Below are 26,562 nucleotides of genomic sequence, written 5' to 3' on the forward strand. Positions count from 1 at the left end.
ACTCCTTATATATATATATATATATGTAGATATGCTCGTCCAAAGTTTGATCTTATGCGTACTTATTTAGAACTTTAGTCTATCATGTAATTTCCAACTTGACTTGGATTTAGGGCTAACCTTAGACCCCACATCACTTATAATATGCCTCGTACACTTATTATCATATCCAATTGATATCCATCATATTAATAGTCCTCGTCTGCACACAAAATAATATAATTAGCGCACATCAACTTTCTTAATAGCGCTTAAGTACTTTGAAATTTTTCGGGGTGTTACAGTAAACAATGTGCAAAGATTAACGGATAAGAGATACAGGATCCCGAAATGAAGTGGGAATTACCAAATCAGCTGAAGAGAGGGTGTGCTGCTATCACTAATCAATACTACCTGCTACGGAACAACCTGCACCCATTAAAGATACAGCGCCCCCGGCAAAAGGGACGTTAGTACATATGGAATAGTACTAGTATGAAAAACTAAACACCCTCTCAATAGAATGAGTAACAGTAAACGGAGAATAAAACATGAAATCAATAATAAACCCAGACAGTAACAAGGCGTCAAGTTAGGGGAAAGGTAAATTTCAAGTAAATCTTAGTAATTTAAGTTGGGAGATCTTAGCACCGATACACCACCGTATTTTAGTACGGAGTCCGATCTCAGCCCGACCGGCTAAGTCGTCTCACCCCGAGACATATACTCACAATACCACCATGTGCACAGAATGGCGTCCGATCTCAGCCCGATCGGCTAAGTCATCTCACCACAATGCCGTATGGGTCGACATCACATCACATCTCGCTAGCAACAATCTCATCCCATTTAAGGGGAGACATCTCAACACACCAATCTCATCCCATATAAGGGGGAACAGTCTCATCACATTAACACGAGGATTTACCCTTCAATTACTCCTACACCGACACGTGTAGTTTCGGGGTTACGTTATTTTGACCTACTCTTCCTTGGTGGCTAAACGATACTCCCAAGGTATTTATTATCAAAAGTATTTACCACTCCATTCATATTCCTTTATATGTCATTCATTATATTGGTACAATTGTCCATAACGCAATATCATTCTTGCCACATTGGCCGTACTTCATAATTCATGCTTACTATTCCACTTTCAAATACTAACACGGATTGTCAACAACAAACATTTCTATTCAAGACTTTAAGCACACATTTGAGCAATTTAGGGTCTTAAGCACATGTGATTTCTTACACAATTTGATATGATTACTTTCATTTGGGCTTGACTTGAAGTCTCAACATTTTAATACATTCTCATACTTTTGAACATGCTCCCGGAGAATAACATAACATGATAAGAATACTCCGGAATACATTTTGAACATATTCATATAAATACATCTTTCGACACCAAACTTATTCATAAAAGTCAATTCATAATGGACAACTCGGGACTTGCAAGAACATTGTGGGAATTCAATTCTAAGAGAGAAGTTTAGTTAACATACCTTGCCTCGAGATTTTTAAATTACTACAATGTTCCAAAAATATTATCCACTTTGATCTATTTAGAGATATAGTAAAATTGAACACAAATTAGGAAAGAGTTCATAGTTCCATCTCATTTGAACATTTTGTCAAACACTAGGTGTGCATTAAGGTTTCAAGGTCCTCCTATGGTGGATTCTTTCACCCCACTATCCAAAGTTCACCCAAAAGAGTTCAACAATCCTCCCATTACCCTTGATGGTACATGCATGTAAAAATAAACAACTCCCACACCCAAGAATTGCTTGGCATATTACCTATTTTCAATTAGAATCACGAAATTGAGGGTTATGGAGTAGAAACCTACCTCTAGGATGAAGACCTAGTGAATTCTTCTTGCAGTTTCTTCAACTTTGAGTAAGAATTGATGGATGATGAGTTTAGGAACTTTCCATCTCACTCCTTGGCACTCCCTCTCTCTAGAATGTATGTTTTTAACCTTCTAAAATTATCCCCAATGTTATTTTATAAGAATGGGGTCGGGTCTAAAAATTAGAAAAAATGAAGCCCCGACGCAAGTCTGCGATCCGCAAAATGGGCCGCATAATGTCCCTCCGGAACTGGGCAAGCCTGTCCCACTCTGCGACCAGCCTGCGGTCCGCAGACCTATTCTGCGGTCACATAATGTGCCGCAGAACTTCCCTCCGAAAACTTTCATGTTGGGTCTGCGATGAGTTATGCGGCCTGCAAAACGATTGTGCGGTCGCATAATGGTCAGAAATTTTTGCCAAGTTCTCTGCTTCAGTCTGCGGCCGATATGTGGTCCGCAGACCAGTTTTACGACTGCAGAATGGATCGCAGAAATGCCCTGTATTTCTAAAATAAATTCTCCAACTCCCTAAAAAGTTGGACTCCCTAGAAATGCCCTGTATTCAACCCAAAGGGTCTGAACCGCAAAAATTTCAACAATCAACAATGCATAAGTCTATCCTGGCATTACGAAACCCGGGTTTAAGTGAAATATTTACGGGGCCTTACAAGAATACTTGGGGAATTTTCTATCGTATCATCGGGTCTATGAGGCAGTATTGGAGAAAATGGGAGAAATAGTGTCGGATTCACGGAAGGTCTTTCAGAATGGGTGTACCAGTTTGAGATGCTATTGTGCGCATGAGGAGGGTATGTGATGGTTCATGGGTATTGAGACGATGTGGTCTCGTGAATTGGGTCGCTCGGGAGGAGTGCTGTTGAGTTTCGTTATGTTCTCGAATGGAGCTATTATTATTTCTAAGGCAAGTCAAGAGTAAAATTGGAAGAAGTTGGGCCGGTCAATAATGGTTTGAATCAGCGTGATTGTGGCAATGATCATTTCCTTAGGTATGTAAGCTATGCGGGTGATCTGCGGCTGTACGTGCGGGCTTGACAACCATCGTAATTTGATTGATTTGGAGGTATTTGATTATAATGGCCTTGTTATGTGTAAATGGATCCCGGAAGAGTTATGATGGTTTAGACTACGGCTTGAGGTTTGTATTTTCTGCGGTTGGGGGATACAGTTACGTGTTGCAATGGTTCTTTTGAAATGAGTTAAGTAAAAGGTTCCTAGCCAATGGAGTGCTTATTCTACTAGTAGTTCGGGAGTTATGATGAATTCTTGTACTCTCACGTAGCATCATGATAGGTATAGTAAGTGGCATGGGAATTGAAAGTGAAGGATCAAGGTTGCGATTCAGTATTGACAGGATTGTTACGAGCTCAGATGAGCAGGGAAGAATTCATATGTTCAGAGTAAGCTGACATTTTCTTTAGTGTTACTTGAGAGCAGTGTTCTGTGTAAGAGGCTTTGTGTATTGATTTGCGGATTCTTGATTGCTTTACCGAATTAGTACGGTTGGTGGTATGGAGGTGCAGACTTTGCTACCTGGTGCGGAAGGTTGTGGGAGCGTACCTCAGGGGGAAATTGTATAAGTGTGGCATGTTAGTCACTTGATGGTTATAATTGGAACCAAGTATGAAGATTCTGGTACTAGCGCTAATGTAAGAGTTTATGCCTGAGAGGCGTTCTATTCCTTGGGTGGTGGACTGTGTAAGTTTGTTCCGGATTTGAAGGTTGTTCTTATGTGTCATGGATAAGGTTATTGTGGATCCTTGAAAGGTTATTAGCCCATTATAGTATGATCAGAATCGGCTTGAGGTCCGTTGATGGGTCTAATGTGAATGTATGCTCTACATCAGGTCGGATATGTTCATTCAACTTAGCATTGCTTATGGAGGAGTATTCGAGCGTTGGATGTTATTCCCGTCGTCAGCTATTCCATATAAAATTTTATTATGCCATGTGGGTTGTGAGACGACTTGATTATTCGCACATGTGTTGTGATCCCGTGTAGCTTGTGGTATTATGTGAGCAGGATGGCTCTCGAGATGCAGGTCATTTATTGCACCTTAATCGTGCTTTGAGTTTTGTAGCATATAGCGCTATCCGTCTCCCCAGGGTTGTATTTTTGCACTTGGCGTGCTTGTGGTCGATATTCGGGTATTTTGTAGGTATGAGTATTATGGCTTGATGGGTATTCCCTTATTTACTGTTATGTGTAGATCGGGTGGCACGCCGCCACGGGTATGTTGTTTGAATCGGGTTGCATGTCGCAACGGTATCATGTGTGAATCGGGTTGCACGCCGCAACAGCGAGATGTTGAGTATGGTTCCCTATATCTATTCTTGTGCATTTTGTTTCTCATTCTCTGAGAAGGGTTCATAGCATCTGTTCGACCATTTTATTCGTTATGCGGGCTGGGTAGTTCTTTTCCAGAGTTTGTTCCTCCTTATGTGTCATATTCAAGTTGTGGCTTGTCGGCACATTGATGACGTCATATGAAGTCTTGGCCAGTGTTTGGGGTGGCTTATTGCATGAGCATCTTGTACTGGGTGAGACGAGATTATTGGACCTGAAATCAGTGCAATCAGATTTATATAAGTTATATTAAAGAGCAAATATCGTTATTCAGTTCAGAATGAGGTAATGGTCCTTGTCAGGAGGAGAGACTCCATGATTTGTTGATTCAGCAGGTGGTTATGAGTTTCTACACATCTTTTCCATCGTGGCAGTATTGCGAGAGTTGGAACATCGCTTATATGTGTTATGAGGTATACTATAGGCTTCGGGTCAGTGAAATTGCAGTTCTTGTGCTTGGAGGGGGATTGCCTTGGGCAAATGAGTTATGCGGTGCATTGTGTGATGTCAACATGGGTGCATGATCATGTTTTGGTATAGTGTGTGGTGATTGATACGGTGTTCGTATGTTAGACTCAGGTCTTGTAGAGGAATTCAGAGGTTGGAATTTGGTTCTAAGGCTTATTGACTAAATAGAAGGGAGAATCTTCCGTCTGGCTCGAACTAATGGGCTCAACTGGGTTGTGGTGGCACGGGTAGGTGCACAAAGTGTTAAACGGTGATTTTGAGGCAACTCCGGAGCAGTTCTTAGCACGTTCGAGGATGAACGTATGTTTAAGTGGGGGAGAATGTAACGACCCGACCAGTCGTTTTGAGCTCTAGCATGTCGTTCGGCAGTTTGAGGCCTTGAGTAGCTTCACTTCATGTATTATGACTTGTACGCATAGTCGGAATTTAATTTTGGAATGTTCGGAATTGATTTGGAAAGAAAATTCTAAATTCGAAAGCTTTAAGTTAGAAAAGTTGACTATGGTTTGAATTTTGAGTAAACGACCTCGGAATCGGGATTTGAAGATTCCAATAGGTTCGTATGATAATTTCGGACTTGGGCGTATCTTCGGGTTAAGTATCGGGTGGTCCAGGAGCATTTCGACGCTTATTATGGAAAGTTAACATTTTAAAAGTTTAAGAATTTCTTAAGTTTGATTTGAAGTGGAATTTGGTGTTATTGATGTCCGTTTGAGGTTCCGAGCCTTGAAATAGGTTCGTATTGTGATTTATGACTTATTCATAAAATGGGGGAAGGGGAGGTATTTCCACATAAGCGGAGGAACGTGTGCAAGTGTGAAAGCCTGCCCGCAGATGCGGAGGAGGAGAGGCCTGAAGGGAACCACAAAAGCGGAATTTCTTGCCGCACCTGCAGAACTGCAGAAGCGGTCAAGTGACCGCATGTGTGATGATCGCTGGGCAGAAGACTTGTTTAAGTATATGGGTTTGACTCATTTTCATTTCATTTCTTCCATGAGAGCCGGACTTGGAGCGATTTTGGAGCGCCATTTTCATCGCCAATCATGAGGTAAGTAATTTCTACAAGTTGTGAGTTAAATATATGAATTTGTGCTTGTAAATACATGAAAATTTATGAAAATTGTGGGATTTTAAGAGAAAATCTAGAAATTGGTATTTTTGAATTTTTACCACAAAATTGGACATGGAATTGGGAATATAAATTATATATTTGAGTTCGTAATGTTATGGGTAAAGTTTATCTTCGAAATATTTTTGAAATCTGGGCCCGAGGGTTGACTTTATTACCTTTTGAAGCGGAGTTGGGAATCATTATAAATTATTAAATTGTAAGCATTGGAGTATATTTTGATTGATTTACACGCTGCTTGACTAGTTTCGGGACGTTTGTCTTTGAGTTGAGGTGTTAGAGAGGCGTTGGAGCCAGTTTTGAAATTTCGGAGCGAGGTAAGTCTCCTGTCTAACTTTGTGAAGGTGAAACTACCCCTAGGTGATGTAATTGTTATGTGTTAATAGTTGTGGGTGCTACGTACGCATGAGGTGACGAGAGTCTGTACGTAGCTAAAGCATGTTTACGACCGGGTAGACTTAGGACTTTACCATGTAATACTTGAAATTTTTGAATTCATTCACGTGGCTTAATTTATTGAAAATATAATTGAATTTGATTTAGAAATATATACATATATATTAGGCCGAGCCTTATTACCTTGAGTTGTTGGCATGTTATTTGAGAAACAGTAAAGTTTATAATCACCTTGTGTTCATATACTGTATTGTAAGCTCGTGTCTCGTAATTCGATAAATCCTTTCATTTCTTGTAGAGCGGGCCGAACGTCTTATCAGGATTATGTACCACACTCTCATGGGAATGGGTTATTCGCCTCGGTAGTATAATAGATGCATCTATGGTTCGTGTTGCTCGACCCTCGACAGTGTACACGATATGATGGGATCGGACCGATCGCCTCGGCAGTATCATACTCTTTTTGAGATCTGACTGCACTACCTCGGCATAATCGTGCGTTATATCTCTAGCAATCCGAATATTCATGAGATTTTCCGTCCACTGATGCCTTGCATTTTATATGGTATTTCTTATCCATTTGTTATTGACACTTGATATTTCTGAGCTATTGAGATAGAATACGAGATTGAGAAATTGATATCGTTAGAAAGAAATTTTGGAAGAATGTGTTAATTACAGTTTCACCTCACTACTACTGTTTCGCTTCCTATCTATTTATGATTTACCATGTTGATTTATTGGACTACTAGTAAGTGTCGATGTCGACCCCTCGTCACTACTTCTCCGGGGTTAGGCTAGATACTTACTGGGTAGACGTTAATTTTCGTACTTATGTTGCACTTATGTACTAAATGTGCAGGATCTGACAGGTTCATTTGGTGATCATCTTGGCACGTAGGCGCAGCTGTTGAGGGGACTTTATGTGAGTTACATTCCAGGCTACACATCTTAGTCCACAGAATCTCCATCGTATTATTTAATTTATCCTGTCTCATTTATATTCTAGACAAATGTTGTATTATTATTGTATTTCTTAGTAAATGCTCATGTACTTGTGACACTGGGTTTTGTAGTATATTAGTTGATGCTTACGGTTCTGTATATTATCATCGCCTATCATTTCTCTTAAAAACTACAATTTTGTACATTCTCGTGGATTTAAAAGTGTAATTGTTTTTAAATTTATGATTTTGAAAGTAATAAAATGAGTAATTAAATTGATCAACCACCGTTGGCTTGTCTGGCGGCGGCGTTAGGTGCCATCGCGACCTATAGTGGATTTCGGGTTGTGACAAACACGACCTTATCAGATTTAAAAAAAACCTTCACCCTCACTTTTTCTATTAATCCCATAAAGACCAAATTGGCTCGGAAAGTAGGAACATGCAATACATCATTCAATGCCAAAGTTTTGCCAGATGTGAGTTTGAGAAGAACTTTGTCTTTTCCATGAACTCGAGTAGTCCTTGAGTTACTAAGATATACAACTTCTTCTCCTTGCTCAACTTGGGTGTAAGACACAAAGTCTTTTGTGTTAGAACATATGTGCCTAGTAGCACCAGAATGTAAAGTCCGGGGCTACTTTAACACTCTTTGAAGTCCAAATCGATGACTAATTGATTGGAAATAGGAGTAAAATTGTCATGTCCAAGGATACTTTAAGGTCAATATATGGGTTAAGGAATAAATTGAAATCAAGTTGGTTTAGTATAATATTTTAAAGATGGCAGAAATATGAAATTGCCAATTAGTATTTTGGCTACGTAATTAATTAATTATTTTCTATGAAAAACTAAGGGAGTAAAGGATTATCACAAAGTGGGCTTACAATTGAGGTTACATGTGAATTACAAGCCTAGGCCAAAGACGATGTTGTACACCAGGGCATTCTTATGCTTCTTTATTTGACAATTTTAAAAGAAGGAAAATACAGCAGCCAGGTCACGAAATTGAAACGAAAAGAAATAGGGTTTTAGCAGCCACTTAAGGATTACCAAATAAGGACAGTAAAATAGCTTTACTGTAAGTTATTCTCAAAACATGAAGCATAGGGGGAGACATATACATCATTGTATTTCACTTTTGGTAGGAATGAGATGGAAAATTATAGGGATTTGAAGAATAGCTAATGCTTGTCACTTAAATTCCACCACGACAATTTTTGAAAGGGAACAAAGTGATATGGATAGCTTACAAGTCAACAACGAAAATCCCAGCAATCCTTGAAGGATTAGGTAGAAACAAATCGCGAGGTCGAGGCATATTAACAATCAAATGTTGGCGGTGGACTACGATGGTTTAGTATTGAAATTCTTGCATCAGATCTTTAAGTTTGGATTCAAGGTAAGTTTTAAAGATTTCTCTCCTAATAGGAAATTCTATTAGAACCCACGTGCTATATATATTCGATAAAATTCCTATGCTATGTCTCCTTGTGCTCCAGTATTCAGTTTACTCTATTCTTATTCGGTAGTATGAAAATGTGACAGTCTTATATGCTTACATATATTATCAATTATTAGTTGACGTTGTTATGATATTTTCATTTAGTTTAGCATTCATTCATGCATTAATGTGATCATATTCAGGAAGGGAGAGCTAGCTGACCTCACCTTGCGTGAGTGCCACGAGGCCAGGGTTAGCTACCCCACGCTCGTAGGGGCTATTGTTTGCTGGGGAGATTGGCCGACACTCCCCCGTGCGTGTTGCTAGATCTCACGTACGTAGGGCCACTATATGTAACTATTTTTCAGAAATGTTATTTCATTAAAAATACTTAGTTTTTACCTTAGGTTTCAATTATCAATTATAGACTCAGTTTTCATGTTTTCAGTTATGAGCTTATAGTTTTAGTTTTCAGCTCATTTCCTGTTTATAGATTTTGTTGATATGAAATTGGAGTTATCAACTTATAGTTTCAGGTTTTAACTCATTTCTTGTTTATAGATTTTGTTGATATGATATTCTGTGAAATCACTTCATTTCACATTATGATTTTTTTTCCAAAAGGTCTCATTCTGCCTTTTTAGGAGGTAGCCTATGAAACTTACTGGGTATCCTTTGGTGGTACTTAGCCTGTTTGAGCCTGTCATGTCATGTGGTAGGTGTTGAGATTGTAGATGACGAGATATGTGGCTAGAGACATGCTCCGTAGACTCAATTGGCAAGCCCATTGTTTCCTCCCAGCGGTGTTGGTGTCCTTTTTAAGTCTTTAATTATTGTTTGACTTTCATATTATTCTAGGGAAATGCCCCGTAGACGTATGTATTTAAACTTACAGATAGAGGCTCGTGACTTTGCTAGTGGGTTCAGTTGTCAGACATGTTAATATTAATATTAGATTTTAGTTTTCAGATAATTATTATTTTAAGACTTATTTATGAATTTCTTCGATATTATGTACATCGACTTTCAGTTAGTTAGAATAAGGCTTGCTTGACAGGTAAGGTAGGTTGAGCGTCATCACGTCCCACGTAGTTTGGGGGCATGACAAGTTGGTATCAGAGCAGCCAGGTTTAGGTGTCCTAGGAAGTCATGAGCCGTGTCTAGTAGAGTCTCACTTATGGGTATGTTGTGCACCATACTTATATTTGGGGAGGCTGAGGACATGTTAGGAAAATTTCCCTTCTTTGATTCCTTAATCATGCGTTAAATCTTAAAGTACGGATTTTTATGCCACTCTTATCAATCTCATGAATGATTAGCATATGCGACGCGATCAAAGAGCGCAAGACTCGATAGGAGAGTAGTAACTCGAGTTATTTGAGATACAATTAAGGAGATGTCAGCTAAAACTTCGAGAACTAGATGAAATAGGTAACCCTGAATTTGCAGTTTAATGCTAAGAGCTTATGTGGAGGAAAGTGGGGTGGCATTATCAAGACTCGAGGAGAGTTAATATTAATGAAGCGAATATGAAAATATCAAAAAGTATATTGACGAGTTTCATTCAGGATTCGTTTGAAACGTTAAGACGACCAGTCACGATGACAGCCACCATAGATGACAAGATACAAGATGGTGATCGAATAAGAAATTTCTTACCTTAAGTTTCTATGTTAGGATCTTGAAAACGCACGCGGACCAATTGGTGAAAGATAGGCAAATCAGCCAAGGTTGCAATGAACATCCTGTGGCTCATAGAAATGAGATATGATTAGAATAATAATAGACATGATTATGAATATGATTAGTGGTGGAAGGGAAAAAGGCATGCCAAGGGGAGGCATCTCGAGTTTCAGGAGGGAACTAATTCAGGAGGGAACTAATTAAAACCTTGGATCCAGTAGGTCATAATCTTGACCGCTAGAATTCTCATACTACCAGTTAAGACCACTCATGTTCACACTAGGGCCAAAGTTCCCTACATATCACTAAGATAATGACTCGCAACACTTACTGCATGATAGTAATATGATAAAGTAAGGATTTCAGGGGGGACAAATCAGAAACCTTAGCACATTGCAGCAAGTTATGAAAAGGTATAATTTTTTATAAGCCTACGAGAGTTAGATATATTTAGAGTAGCAGTATTTTTGCGAACCTACAATCATAAGAAGTGTGTCATATAAGTTTTCCCTGTTATCAACTTATATTAAATACTTATGATGAGAAATTAGTGAATTACAGAACCTGTGAATAGGATATAGTTATATAAAAGGGCTACGAGCAAATAATTCAATTTCAGGAAGCATACCCCCAAGTACTCAATTTAATGCCTATGATATGAAAGCTTACATCTATTTAATGCATGTGTGCAGGAATAATGTTCATTGGGAGAGCATATGTTTAGACAATTTACATGACCATTTAGGAAGCCTTACTGCTCAAACCTATTAGAGCATGGATAAAGAGCACAATCATAGAGAAATATGATAAAGGTAATCACTAAGGAATAATTGGTTCAGCAAATGGCTGGCTAAGGAATGAGCAATGAAAAGAAAAATATATAAATGTGGCTAGCAATTACGTAGTGTTGTAAGGTTAAGATTGAACGAAGTAATGAGGGTTTAAATAACTATGACCACTCAGTCCTATCTTCACGTGCAAAAACAAAGGGGCAAACTTGGTGATGAAACATAAGCTTTTAGCTTGCTCAAGAAATAGAAGTTACCGATTTATAGTGCAACCACGCACATTGATGGAAGAGTATACAAGACACCAGTAAAACAAAGTGAACGGTGGATTTATAACTTAGTAAAGTTAATTATGACACTATGAAGGGTATGGAGATATCTGATAGTTACTTACTCCTATTAAGAGATGAGTTTCACCAAAAGAAATACCTTATGGTGACAATTCAAGAAAGAAAATTCCAGTTACTAGAGGAAAGCCATTGACCTCCCATATATCAGTATGATGCTAGTGTTACAAAATTATATTGAAATGTCACAAGCTCATCTATAATGAGGGTGAACGTAGGTTCGAAAATGAAAGCACTTTCTACTTTTCGGCGATCAGTAGCTTGGATAAGATAAAAAATCTGAGTACAACTATAAAATAATTAATATATCAAGTCAATTTGAAGGTTGGAAATTCACGAGTAGATGATTTCTTATGATGTGCCTTGCACACAGAAAGTGAATGTTCTTCAATAAGGGGAAATTAAATTAGTCACTCTATATATTATATATATATGTATATGAGGTCCGTTCAGTTAAGAGTAGGGCTACAGATGAGATACCAGTTCATGTGGTAAAGAAAGGATACTAGATGTGCAGAATGAAGGTCCTAATTTGAGGATAAGTTTATGATTAAGCTATATGAGAATAAACCCCACGGGGAAGGTACAAGATACTGTAGCTAATTCAAGGACACGCATGCATCTAGAGGAGAATGTGAAAAAGAGATGTGGTGTAACTCAGAGTTATCACTTGTATGCATTTAAGTATAAATCAGTAATAGAAAGAAGTTTTGCAATGAGTCATTGTGAGTTTACTCCAACGTGATCCTTACAGTTGGACGATAGTTGTTACATACGAGAGTGCTACCCCATTAGAAATTATAGAAAAAGTCATCAAGACCAACACGATTTACAGTTATAAGTTTTTCCTCAGTTATCAATTATACAGTCTCTTAGTTAGCAGCTTTACAGATATTCAGTTTACCAGTATTAAGTTATCTAGCAATTGGCTTTATACTTTTCAGTATATCAGTATTCATGTGAAAAACATTGAGTCCTTTGAACGGTAAATGATAGTTATATTCCTGAAGTGTAGCTAATGTATAGCGGCGAATTTCCTTTGTATATACGTACTGAATAATAAGTTATACCAGTAGCGAGAGTGAGAATAATGCAGTACGAAGATCCGTACTTGATTAAGTTTAGAGAAAGGATTAAGAGGCATGAAACCACCTTGTTCACCATTAGAGCGGATGATGGCATTGTTTGAGGTCTTATGTAGGCGACAGTATATTCTCCCAAGTGAAGTTTTGTTTTGATGATTGACAAATGATAGACTAACTCCCTCCTCTCGCTCTTGAGACAATAAGGAAAGGGAAGAAGACCAAGAGGTTTGAAAATGCTCCAAGTACTTAAGGTCCTATAAGGACCAATGAAAGCAAAAGTCTAAGAGAATTTATAAGAGGCAATTTCATAGTGTTGGAAGTGTAGTCATGAAAGTTAACCTGAGCTCTAAGAACAAAGTAAGTTGTTAGTTCAGTAGGCCTTGTCTAAGTTGCTCGGACACGGATGCGGGTGTCCGACATAGGTGCGAATCTAGAGGTCGGATTCTTCGACATGTAAATTCTAAGATTCGGGATACGGATTCTAGTACGGATATGGGTGCGGGAATCCGGCTAAAAATAATTCAAAAAAAATAAAAATATATCTAAATTATGAGGAATTTGGTGGAATACTTATGTATAGCTTGTAAAGTTGGATTTCTTTTTTATTCTCAAGTTGTAGATAAGTAAAGAATTGATTTCCTGAATAAGGTATGCTATTTTCTTCAAATTCGCCCTAGTTTTGGTTCTGATTTCGGGAATCAAATTGTATCCCGTATCGAATTTTTCCGTCTGTTGCGGTCAAAGTATCCGGTACGGATCCCATAGCCACACCCACACCCATACTAGTGTCGTATCGACACGGGTACGACACCTAAACTGCCGAGCAACTTAGGGCCCTATGAAATTTCCAAGAAAAGAAGAAAATGAAAAATTTCCTACGGAATAACCTTCATCTGCAGTGACTCTATGTTCGTAAGAAGCCTTGATGATACTTGCACAACCCATCACATGCTGTTCTTCCAGAATGGTACGAATCATAAGAGATTGATAGAAGATATTAATCACAAACCTGGATAGAGAAATTTGTGCATTGAAACCGAAGGATGAAATTTTGATTAAGAATAGCATGGTAGCAATATAATCTTATGGAAGCTACATGAATTAGAGGAGAAAATAAAAGTGAAGATATAATCATGTATTTATAAAATTCAGGAATTTAGGTCTTTAAAGTTCATGAGATTCATATAATTATGTAATGAATGTATTTTCTGTTGTTCATTTTGAACCCTTATGTGTTTAAAGTGATGACTTAGGACTTTTGACATGATATATTGGAGTATCATATTGACGTATGCTGCTACATAGAGTAGCTGGTAGTGCTAGTGTTATTGCATGTTTGGACTGGTTAGTTTTTTCTTTTTCCTTTTTTTGGATAGAACTCAGGGGCGGACCCACATGGTGTCGTCACATCCTCCTTTTACCCGAGGGGATAAGGAGTTTTTCCAATTAAAGTGTCATTATTCGAAATGAGATTATTTATTTAATCAGAGTCGCCACTTGGGATAATTATTATGGTGTCCCAAGTTACCGGTTTATCTTAAAATCCCAAATCGAGGAAATTGACTCTTATTTATAGTCCGCGAACACAGAAGACCGGGTAAGGAATTTTGTTAACGCGGGAGAAGATGTGAGGCACTCCCGAGTTCGGTGGTTTTAGCACGGTCGCTTAACAATTAATACTTGACTTAATTATCTGATTTATTACATGTTTAAAAAACCTATTGTGCATTTTATCTTTTACCGCCTTTAATTAAATAATTAACCTCTTTTAGTATTTATGGAATTTATTTGAACAAGTCGCGATGTCGCGCACTCGTTGTTTTTGTATATATTGCAAATCGTGTCACGTGAAACGCACCCGCGATTTACAACATATTTTATTATTATTATTATTTAAAGTTATGGTCGAGTCACGTGAAATGCGCACTCGAATTGGGGTTTACGTATCGTGACCATGCCACGAAAACCGTACCCATGGCCACGATGATTTATTGACTGTGCCTAAAGCAAACTACGAATGTTTATGTATTAATTATTTTCCTAAAATTTGAGGTTATATGAAGGTCCAAAGTTGCGAAATTTATTGTGGAAAGTGTACAACAATTATAGAAGACATTTTTACATTGTAGGGCTCTTATAAAATAGTATTTATATTAATGTTACCATATTTAGATTATTCCAATAATAGCACATTTTATTACAAATGCAGCATATATAAATAAAATACTAGTATTTAATATATTTATTTTTTAACTCTTCCTAAAAACAAGGGATTATGTTTAAATTCTTATATCTTATTTCTCTCTCATATTAAATAACCGTTGAGAAGATTTCTCTTCTCTCTTTGAGAGAAGTTTCATGTCTTCCTTTATTTCAGTAGAAGTTCTTCTCATCACTTATCAATTTTATTTTATTTTTTCGAAAATGATGCTCAAATACTATTGTTGCTTTCTCACAAACTTCGACAAATCACTCTTCTATCAAATTACCAACGCAAGAGTTAAACCAAATGTTTCTTTCTCCTCATGCTTTTTATTCTTTAATGATATATAATTTGGTGTAATATACAGAGTATCAACACTTGCCACACAATCAAGTGTTCAAGTATAAAATTCCTTTCTGATATGGCAGATTTTCCCAAATATTTGATACAATATGTATGTTTTAAAATATGGCATATTAAATATATACGTTATATATACTTTATACCTATAATATACCACAAATATTACATAACAACATCTAAATTAAAAGCATACCATATTTATACGATGTTTTAAATACATACAATTGAGTATGTTTTATAATGAAATTATACCTCTAAAATATATTTATACGAAGGGAATTTTTGGTATTGTTTTTCCCTATATTTAATTTTTGTGGTGGACAGTTTTATTTTTTCAGCAAAATATACATTTAATATATTTATAATATATTATATTGTAAAAGTTTTATATAATTTTAATATTCCTTCAATAAAATAAATCATTATTAACTGAAATTATATTATGGATATAATGTAAGTAATTCATCAAAATATTTCACCTATTACTCTTCTGATTCCATCAATATATATTTGAATAAAATAATATAACGTAAATTATACTGTGAATATTATGTAAATATTCTATTAATTTATTTCACCTTAAAAGAAAATTAAAAGAAAGACAAAAGGCCAGAAAATAGGAGAGTTAGTGTGTTAGTGACTTGACTCATAGAATCTTGAATGAATATGTATAATTTCTGTTAGAGTGACGAGAGCAAGGAAAATACGAGAGTTTAAATCCCTCATATCACAATATAATCTCAACAAATTAATCTATCTCTCATATTAACAAACTATATATTTAAACTTCTGTAATTGTTTTTGCATTTCAATTAACAAATAAAAAGAAGAAACCAAATCATGAACATTTAAAGCATTTCCCAACAAATATGGAGAGTATCCAAAACATAAAATGAAAAGATGGCAACATTTCAAACCAGAGAGTAAATCAAAACATACAAGACCATATTAATATGGCCTACGCTTTATTCAAGCTTGACATGAGCTAGTACAAGATGAAGAAAAATGAAGATCCAAATCTAAGAGTTCATAAAAAACGGACCTTAGTTAAGCAGGGAGTGATTTTAACACTCGACAGACCATGGACAAGACCTTAACCGAAGCTCCGGCAGACTCGATTGACCTCGCCGGAAATTCGAGACTCGCCGAAAAGGCAAACTTTGAACCCCGAATTTTAAAAGCCTCAATTCGACTCCATCGTGGGGGTGATGCTCGGTTGTTGTGGGTGGCTGGACGTTAGAGTTTAGGTGTTTGGCTGGAGTTTCAAGCTACTTCACGTTGGTTTGGGGTGTTTTGGAGCTGAAGTTTGAGGCAGTTTCCATGGAGAAAAGCTATTGGTTTTCAGTTGGGAAGAAGGCTCCTTTAACGGTAGAAAATAGTATTTTTATTGTTGGAGAAGGAGGAGGATTTCTGGTTTTTCCCTTAAGCTGATGCGCCTCTTAATGGGAAGAAGATGATGGCTTCTGTTTTCTTATTTTATTTTCAATTCCATCCCCTTTTTTGTGTGTGAGTGAGAGTTATATAGGTGTAAGTAAAGAGACTAATTGGTGGCCAAAAAAAAAAAAGTGTGTATGGGCACTTGTGTTTTGAGGGATAACACGTGAGTTTGTTACAAAAGATAAGAAGAGTCTTGTCATATGAAAATGATTCATTGGTTTTTACTTTAATTAATATTTTTTCTTTTCTTTTAAGAGTGTAAATTAAAAATATTAGCTAAATATTTTAAAATCAATTTTTTTTGTGTGATTTTTAATTTTCTTAAATAAAACCTACTAAAAATAAAATAGTTAAAATATGTAGATTAAACTTAAATTATTTACATACTAAAAAGTATTGAAAAATTTCAAGTATGGTAAAAAATTAGGTGCTCACAGTGTCAAACTTCGTTGAAAAATTATACTATGCATATTGAAAAATTATATTTAGGCACATATCATTTATATAAAAAATAATAAATTGAACCCTTTTTAAACAAATATACTCTTTGTTTAGGCGGTCGAGTTGGTTAAAAATGTTTGGAGGGTGCCAAGTTCGAATCCCATTTCGTCCATCTTCCAATTAGTGTGTGCAACCAATGGCCAAAATTGTGTGTTTGATATTAACCAGAGTCCTAATATTACTTTTCCACTCATATATCATTTTACTGTGTTACTTTATCTTTCTTTTTTGCCAGAATACAATAAAAATTATTCTATAGTTTAATTTGCTCAAAAAATCAAACCTACCTACAAAGTAAAATTGGTTCGTTGTTTCTTAAAATTTGATAAAAAGCAAATATATTTGTTGAAATTATTTATAATTAGTTAGTTTTATTTAGTTTAGTGACGTTTATTTGTTTTATACTGAATTTTCTAGTTTGGTATATAGCTCCAAAAAGTTGTTACTTGAATTAGTTTAGTATTTATAGATTTATTCTCTCCGCTATACAGATAACAACTTCTTACTAGGAACAAAGAAAACTTTAAATATATTTAAATAGTTTAGAGTTAACAAATTTTTGTTACATTGAATTTCTGGAAGTAAAATTTGTTAAATTACTAATTATATTTCTACAAGCAGAGATAGATAAATTTGTTTCACTACTTAAAAATAGCAAATTTGCGACCGTCAAATCAGTCGGAAATCGGTCAAAAATCGTATTTTTCTGATGGATTTCCGACTGAAAAGTGTTAGTCGGAAGACACGTGGTCGCAATATATTCGCGACGGAATCAGTCAAAAATTTGCGACGGATTCAGTCGCAAATTGAAAAATACGGGCACATTTGAAATTAAGCCATTTGCGACGTAAATTGAAGGTTGCGATTGATTCCGTCTGAAACTTACAAAATAAAATTAATTTTTATTTAATTATTCCGACTGAATCTGTCGTAAATATTGATTATTAATTAATTAAAAATTAGAAATAAAATTAATTTTTAATTAATTATTCCGACTGAAACAGTCGTAAATATTGATTAATTTTTTAATTTGCGACTGAATCAATCGCAAATCTGGGTAATTCCTGGTGAAATTTGTGACGGATTCAGTAACAAATCTAAGCATTTTAAAGCAAAATCTTGCTGTATTTCTAATTACACTGCCTGCCAAATAAAACATCCAACCAAACACCTAACAATCCAAAATTCAATATTTTACTACAAAATGAACAGTAATATTTATAACAATTCAACCAACTAATCAAACAATTCAACCAACTAATTAATCAAACAACCAACTATCAAACAACATAAATTACACATGTCTCTAACTTCAACTCTAAAACATTCAAATAGCCTATTCAGAATCAGTCTCCTCCTTAGATTCAGACTCCATTGCAACTCCTTTCTTGCTTTTCTTTTTTAACAATTTTTGGATCAAAGCGTGAGTTGCTTGAAATTCTTGCGACATTTGATCCACTTTTTGACGCATAGCTTCCATGTCTTCTTGGAAAACTGATGCCCCAGTGGATAATGGTGTTGGTTGACGACTGGAGGATGGCTGTACTCCAATCCCGTAGACTCGACCTTTATTTATTATTTTCACGAAAAATAAAGAAAAGAAAGTAAAAGAAGTAAGAAAATAAACGCGCAACTTTCAAACTAATACCAAAATAGATAATTACATAATATTTATACCTTTATTCACGCCACCAGTCGCATGTGTCTCAATTGTAGTCATATCCTTCGGGGTCGGCTGAGTTCCTTCAGGCTGAGTTTGTCGCCATGCATCAAGAACAATATGATACTTGTTCTGAAATAAACATAATACATGTTATACATCCATCTACGATGCGCAAATGCCATCTACACAAACAAAAAAAATTAGAAGTTGACATATTTATTTTATTTATACTACTTACTAAGTTATATTCTCCCAAAGATTATCTGAATAGTTTAATTATATATTTTACTATAATACTTGTGTGGTTTCAATATTAATATGTACATTAAACAATTGTAAGACAAAAAGTTCTAAAACATAAAAATTAATCTAATTTATTTCAAATTAGCATACGATAACGCGCTAATATTTAATTGATTGCATTTTCTTCATTTTATTTCAATAATAAATAATATAATTAACACATAGATAGAGCATGGAGAATTTACAAATGAAAAGCCGAAACATAAAAGTATTAGCACTTAAGTTATTTCTTAACTAACATAACTTGAATGTATAAAAATTCTAACTCTTTAAAATATTTTTCAACTCTAACTATTATAACCTAAATTATACGAAGTATTAGCACTTAAGCTGTTTCTTTAGTTATTTCTTATATAAACAAGAATTATTATATTGCAAAATATTTTAACAAGTATTTTAAACAAGAATTTTAAAGAAGAATTTATATAAATAAGTATTAAACAAGAATTTATATAAAGTATCTATATACATATTATATTGCAAGTATATTTTTAACATCACTATATACATATTATATTGCAAAAATTATTGCTGAATCATCTATACTATATTGCAAATTATATAGCTAATTTGTACTTACTATTTTGCTAAATTAATGCAAAAAAAATCTGGAAAATGAACCAACGGATCTGCTGCCGAACCACCACCGGAGGGGAGATGAGACGCCGGATTCCTGCACAAAAAATGAATTAAAAAATTTAGGAACAAAAAGTTTTGGGGGGGGGGGGGGGGGGAGGGCTGGACGGGGGAAATGGAGCGGGTGAGGGGGAGTGAGAGAGAGGGAAATCATACCTAATATGGTTAGATTAGGCATGATTGGAGAGAGTGTGTGCAACCAATGGCCAAGATTGTGTTTGAGGTTAACTAGAGTCCTTCTAATATTACTCTTATGTCCACTCATATATCATTTTACTATGTTACTTTATCTTTCATTTCTGCCAGAATACAATAAAAATTATTCTATAGTTTAATTTGCTCAAAAAATCAAACCTACCTACAAAGTGAAATTGGTTCGTTGTTTCTTAAAATTTGATAAAAAGCAAATATATTTGTTGAAATTATTTATAATTAGTTAGTTTTATTTAGTTTAGTGACGTTTATTTGTTTTATACTAAATTTTCTAGTTTGGTATATAGCTCCAAGTTGTTACTTTAATTAATTTAGTATTTATAGATTTATTCTCTCCGCTCTTCAGATAACAACTTTTTACTAGGAACAAAGAAAACTTTAGATTTATTTAAATATTTTAGAGTTAACAAATTTTTGTTACATTGAATTTACGGAAGTAAAATTTGTTAAATTACTAATTATATTTCTACAAGCAGAAATAGATAAATTTGTTTGTACCTTTCAAAAAATATTTTCAATTTTGTTAAAACTATAGAGTGCTAACTTTAGAATAACTTCATTTTGAAATTGTGTTAAGACTAATAAATATATAAATGATCAAATCTTGGTTGTCATACTCGACACCATTTATACTATTGCTTGTGCTCGTCTTTGACTGAACCCGCTTATAAAAAATCCTAGGTCCGCCACTGATAGAACTAGTTACAAAGAAAATTCTTCAGATTTTGTTTTTGAAATTTTAGGAGTTAACCAAACTTCGAGTTTCTAAGGAATAAGTGACAGTTGCGTAAGGCTTAAAATCTTTCTTTTAGACTCAAGAACAAATACAACACAACATTCGAGGACGAATGTCCTTTAAGAGGGAAAGATTGTAAAGTTCCGGGCTAGTTTAACACTCTTTGAAGTCCAAATCGATGACTAATTGATTGGAAATGGGAGTAAAATTTTCATATCCAAGGATACTTTAAGGTCAATAAATGGGTTACGGAATAAATTGAAATCAAGTTAGTTTAATATAATATTTTAAAGATGGCAGAAATATGGAATTGCCAATTAGTATTTTGGCTACGTAATTGATTAATTATTTTCTATGAAAAACAAGGGAGTAAAGGATTATCACAAAGTGGGCTTACAATTGAGGTTACACGTGAATTACAAGCCCAGCCCAAAGACAATGTTGTACACCAGGGTCAATTTTATGCTTCTTTATTTGTCAATTTTAAAAGAAGGAAAATGCAGCAGCCAGGTCACGAAATTAAAACGAAAAGAAATAGGGTTTTAGCAGCCACTTAAGGATTACCAAATAAGGACAACAAAATAGTTATTGGGATTTGAAGAATAGCTAATGCTTGTCACTTAAATTCTACCACGACAACTTTTCAAAGGGAACAAAGTGATTTGGATAGCTTACAAGTCAACAACGAAAATCCCAACAATCCTTGAGGTAGAAACAAATCGTGAGGTCGAGGCGTATTAACAATCAAATATTGGTGGTGGACTACAATGGTTTAGTATTGAAATTCTTGCATCAGATCTTTAAGTTTGGATTCAAGGTAAGTTTTAAAGTTTTTTCTCCTCATAGGAAATTCTACTAGAACCCACGTGCTCTATATATATATATATTAAAAAAAAAATCCTAAGCTATGTCTCCTTGTGCTCCCGTATTCAGTTTACTCTATTCTTATTTGGTAGTATGAAAATATGAAAGTCTTATATGCTTACATATATTATTAATTATTAGTTGACTTTGTTATGATATTTTTATTTAATTTAGTATTCATTCATGCATTAATGTGATCACATTCAAAAAGGGAGAGCTAGCCGACCTCCCCTTGCGTGAGTGCCACGACGCCAGGGTTAGCTACCCCACGCTCGTATGGGCTATTGTTTGTTGGGGAGATTGGCCGACACTCCCCCGTGCGTGTTGCTGGATCTAACTTACGTAGGGCCATAATGTGTAACTATTTTTCATAAATGTTATTTTATTAAAAATACTTAGTTTTCACCTTAAGTTTCAGTTATCAATTATAGACTCAGTTTTAATGTTTTAAGTTATCAGCTTATAGTTTCAGTTTTCAGCTCATTTCTTGTTTATAGATTTTGTTGATAGGAAATTGGAGTTATCAACTTATAGTTTTAGGTTTTAACTCATTTCCTGTTTATATATTTTGTTGATATGATATTCTGTGAAATCACTTCATTTCACATTATGATTTTTTTTCCAGAAGGTCTCGTTCTGCCTTTTTAAGAGGTAGCCTATGAGATTTACTGGGTATCCTTTGGTGGTACTTAGCCTGTTTGGGCCTGCCGTGTCATATGGCAGGTGTTGAGATTGTAGGTGACGAGATACGTGTCTAGAGATATACTCCGTAGGCTCAATTGGCAAGCCCGTTGTTTCCTCCCAACAATGTTGGTGTCCTTTTTAAGTCTTTAATTATTGTTTGACTTTCGTATTATTCTAGGGGAATGCCCCATAGACGTATGTATTCAGACTTACAGTTAGAGGCTCACAACTTTGCTAGTGGGTTCATTTGTTAGACATATTAATATTAATATTAGATTTTAGTTTTCAGATAAACATTATTTTAAGACTTATTTATGAATTTTTTCGATATTATGTAAATCGACTTTCAGTTAGTTAGAATAAGGCTTGCTTGACGGGTAAGGTAGGTTGAGCGCCATCACGTCCCACGCAGTTTGGGGTGTGACACAGAATCTAACACCCAATCTTTCACATTGGCCACAAGATTCACCTGGGAAACAACTACAACAATTATGCCATTCGCTTTAGCTTTAATTAAATTTACTTTAGCCTTAGTGGGATTGTCATTCCCAGCCCTTTTCCGACATTGAGCAGCATAGTGTCCAGGTTTGCCACACACAAAGGAGTTGCCTTTTTTCTTGAAAGTTTGATTGTTGGTTTTGAGCTTATAACCATTTTTTTATCGTACCTGTTGTTTGATTTGCTCTGCCTCTTATTGTCCTCCACTAGGTTGGCTCTTGCAGCAATATCCTTTCCTTTGTCAGCAACAATTTGCTTGCGATTGATATTTTCAATTATAATATGCTCGACCAAGTCCTTCAATGATAACTGGTTGTGCTTGTGCTTCAATTGTTGTTTGTAGTCACTCCAAGATTTGGGATATTTTTCAATAAGCATACCAGCAACAAACTATTCGGGTAGAGAAATATCTTTAGATTTGAGGTCTTCAATCAGCTTGTGATATTCATTGATTTGTGCAATTATGTCCTTATCCTCTGTCATCTTCCACTTGTAGTAGTTTCCAATCACGAATTTTTGTTTGGTATCGTCTTCAACAGTGTACTTTGTTATCATTGACTCCCATATTTCTTTTACCTCTTTGTAGGTAACTTAAACATTGAACAATTCATTAGAAAGAGTAGAAATTATAGTATGTCTACATACCATATTAGCATGAATCCATTAATCCATCTGAATGGAAGATGCTTCAGTTGGCTTAGAATCAATAAGTGCGAAAGCAACTCCATGCATGTCCAAAATAGAATACATGTTTGGCATTCGATCCAAAATAGAATTAGTGTTTGGTTTTAAAAACTTCAATTTTCAAAACATTAGGGAAATGTTTGGCATAGGTAATTGGTGATGGAACATCAACAGAAAAAGTAGGTGCAACGGGTGTAGTAGCATCAACTGCAACATTAGCAGCATTATTCTCCATAGTAACAACGTGAAAATATCCTTAAGATTGTTGTAAAAATATTAGATTATGGAGAATAAAATTTATCTTGAGGCATGTCAAAGATACTGTCTTTAAGGATATTTCGTTCACACCGTGATAAATATTATTAGGCGTATCCCTGAGAATTCAACAAAAAATTTTAGTATAAATAGGAGCAAAAATAACATAGGTTAATCAGAAAAAAAAAACCCAACAAAAAAGAAAAGGGAAGAAAAGTTTTAAGTTTGTTCACTCTACTACAAATGAACACAAGCAGATATTTTTATATATAGTCCAAAAGGAGATGGACATTTGATGTAATGAAAAACGTTAAAATCCATTTAGGATTCAATGCCAAAACGTCAAATTCGTTTAAGGCAATCAACGTTATAATTATTTAAGACCAAAGAAACATTATTATCAAAGTTAAGGAAATGTTATCAAAATCAACGTTAAGGAAGCAGTCATACAAGCAGAGGCGGACCCAGGATTTGAACACGACGGGGGCACCACCGTATGCTAATCACTAGCGATAAAATTCGGCGTGTAACTCTTTGAAAACTTAACGATTATGATAACTTATCATCCAAGTATTATTAAAAAAAAAGTTTTGAAGAAAAAAAAGGAACCGAACAAATATATATATATATAGAGAGAGAGAGAGGGAGAGAGGGAGAGAGGGAGAGAGAAAGAGAGATTTTTTCGCAAAATGGGTGCTATGGGAAGAAAAGGAATAAAATTAATTAAGTTGACTATTGTGTATTAGTACTAAACTATAAATAAATTCAAAAAAAAAGATAAAAGTAAAAAATAAAGCAATTTGCTATTAAATATAAATTATATTGTATTCAAAGAACTAAAATATTAATTAAGTTGACTATTATATATTAGTACTAAATTATAATTGAATTCAAAAAAAAGAGATAAAAGTAAAAGCAATTTGCTATTAAATATAAATTACATTGTACTCAAAGAATAAAAATAGAAAGGAGGAGGAAAAAGTTGAACGTGGGTTTCGAACTTGCGTCACCAGCAAAGTTGGGAATTTAAGTGCTCAAAGCAACCAGTTCGCCCATCTACTTCTTTGTTTCTGGGGGCACACTTAAAACATTTAAGGGGTCCCATATAAATGTACATATATATATTATACTATATACAGGCTTTTTGCCGAGGCTAACGGGGTCACGTGACCCCTCAACCCTTAACGTAGTTCTGCCTCTGCATACAAGACCAACTTTGGTTAAATTCAAAGTTACAAAAAAATAATTGATTTTGATACCCATTCAATGTTAATAAAATATTATATTCAAAATTATTCTAATGTATTATACACATCAAAATATATTCTTGGTCTAATAAACACCAATTCAAAGAATGAACCTAGACATTAAATATTCTTTTTGAGATATTAAAATATTTTGTTTTTAACATTCCTTATTTAAAGCTGCGACACTACGCTAGTCTTTGAACCAAAAACAAAGGCACTACGCTAGTCTTTCTTTAGTTGTTAAATATTCAAGTCAGCCGCCAAAATCGGAAAGATGCATAAGGGGGTCTGTTCCCCACTGAAGAGCTGTAGAGGGTCCCTAAGCAGATACATGCAGCAAGAACCGCGTAAGTGAACAGTACATATCAATTACTTTCTCTGTATGTATCTCATCTATTTCAATTTATGATGAGATACTTTTAGTTCGAGATTCAAACTTTTTAATTTTGATGTTATATTTAGAGTTTGGACATAGAGTTTTTAAAATTTTCAAACTAAAATTTATATTTTTAAAAACTACATAAAATATACTACAAGTCACTAATTAATAATTTAAAATATTTAAAAGACATATAAAAAATTATGATTAAATATTAATTCGTTTGACTTCGAAATCCGAACACCTTCACATAAATTGGGAGGGAATTAAGAGTATAATATTTTTCTTTTTGGTATGTTCTAAAAATAATGTCATCCTTATTTTGGAATAATTTTAATTTAAACTTTCTACTTTATTATTATTGAGATGGTTAATAGTTACATAAATATTTATGATTTATTTTAAATAGTAAATTTTTAAAGTCTTTCTTAATTTTTAAATTTCAAGTCGAGTCAAATATCGTCAGAAACGAAGGGAGTACTTTACTAGAACAAGGCCCATATAGGAACCTCTTGAGCTGTTACCGTCCACCAATAGTGCAATAAAATGTAGCTTTTGAAAACAGTGCTACATGGGTTAATCTTTTGATGTTGGTATTTCGGAGTACTTGCTATGCATTCAGTCAGAAGGAGAGACGCGGTTCACATCAAACACGATTTTAGTTAAATCACACATAATTTCAATAATAGCATAAAAAAATGAGTTCAAGTTTTGTCATTGTAAGGAATTTTTGCACCATTAGATTAGTTACCTATTGCAGTAAGTGACATGTCTTATTTTCAATATTATAAATCCCATATTTTGAGAAGATTCACTATAAATATTTTTTGATTATCCTGATAATATATAAAAGAAATAAACTAATAGTATAAATAATTTAAACGCTTAAAAAATTATGGTTGTTAAGGAGTTCCTTTCATCTTCATCCACGTAATTTCCAATGATCATAGCATCAAGATATTGTTGCGTTTTTATTAAGAGGTGTTAATGGAAAATGGAAGAGGCACCTCTTGGGTGTGAATGAGAAATTGAAGAGGCACCTCTTGAATTGCACCTTTTCATCTCACCCTTTCATTGGGGTGCGAATGTGAAATGGAAGAGGCACCTCTTGGATTGCACCTCTTCATCTCACCCTTTCATTGTCTATAAATAGAGAGGCTTAGCCTTATTTTCCACCACTGAAAAATCTGAAATCTTTCCCCTCAATTTTCTGCATACTGCATTGGTTATTTAAAAGCAAAACGTAAGAATTTTGTGTGATTTGTTCCGCCATTTGAGTTCGCCGAAATTCTGTAATTTGAAGTGCCGCTATCACAGAATAGTTATTCCGTTCTATCCTGTGAGGAATTAATCCGCAACCTTGGGCATTGTGAGGGGATTAAATTTCTTAAGGAAACACAAGAAACT

General features: G+C 34.8%; 1 long non-coding RNA gene across 1 annotated transcript; it reads right to left on the reverse strand.

The window, feature by feature from the left end:
- Positions 1 to 293: 293 nt before the first annotated feature.
- Positions 294 to 16,564, reverse strand: LOC107781479 (uncharacterized). The gene is made up of 3 exons (XR_001647019.2): positions 16,098 to 16,564; positions 10,246 to 10,331; positions 294 to 408 (listed from the first exon to the last, which is right to left on the reverse strand). It is a non-coding gene; the product is annotated as an uncharacterized LOC107781479 (long non-coding RNA).
- Between the last annotated feature and the right edge of the window lie 9,998 nt (positions 16,565 to 26,562).

The sequence above is a fragment of the Nicotiana tabacum genome, chromosome 15 (genome assembly GCF_000715075.1).
Source record: "Nicotiana tabacum cultivar K326 chromosome 15, ASM71507v2, whole genome shotgun sequence".
Classification (NCBI taxonomy): Eukaryota; Viridiplantae; Streptophyta; class Magnoliopsida; order Solanales; family Solanaceae; genus Nicotiana; species Nicotiana tabacum.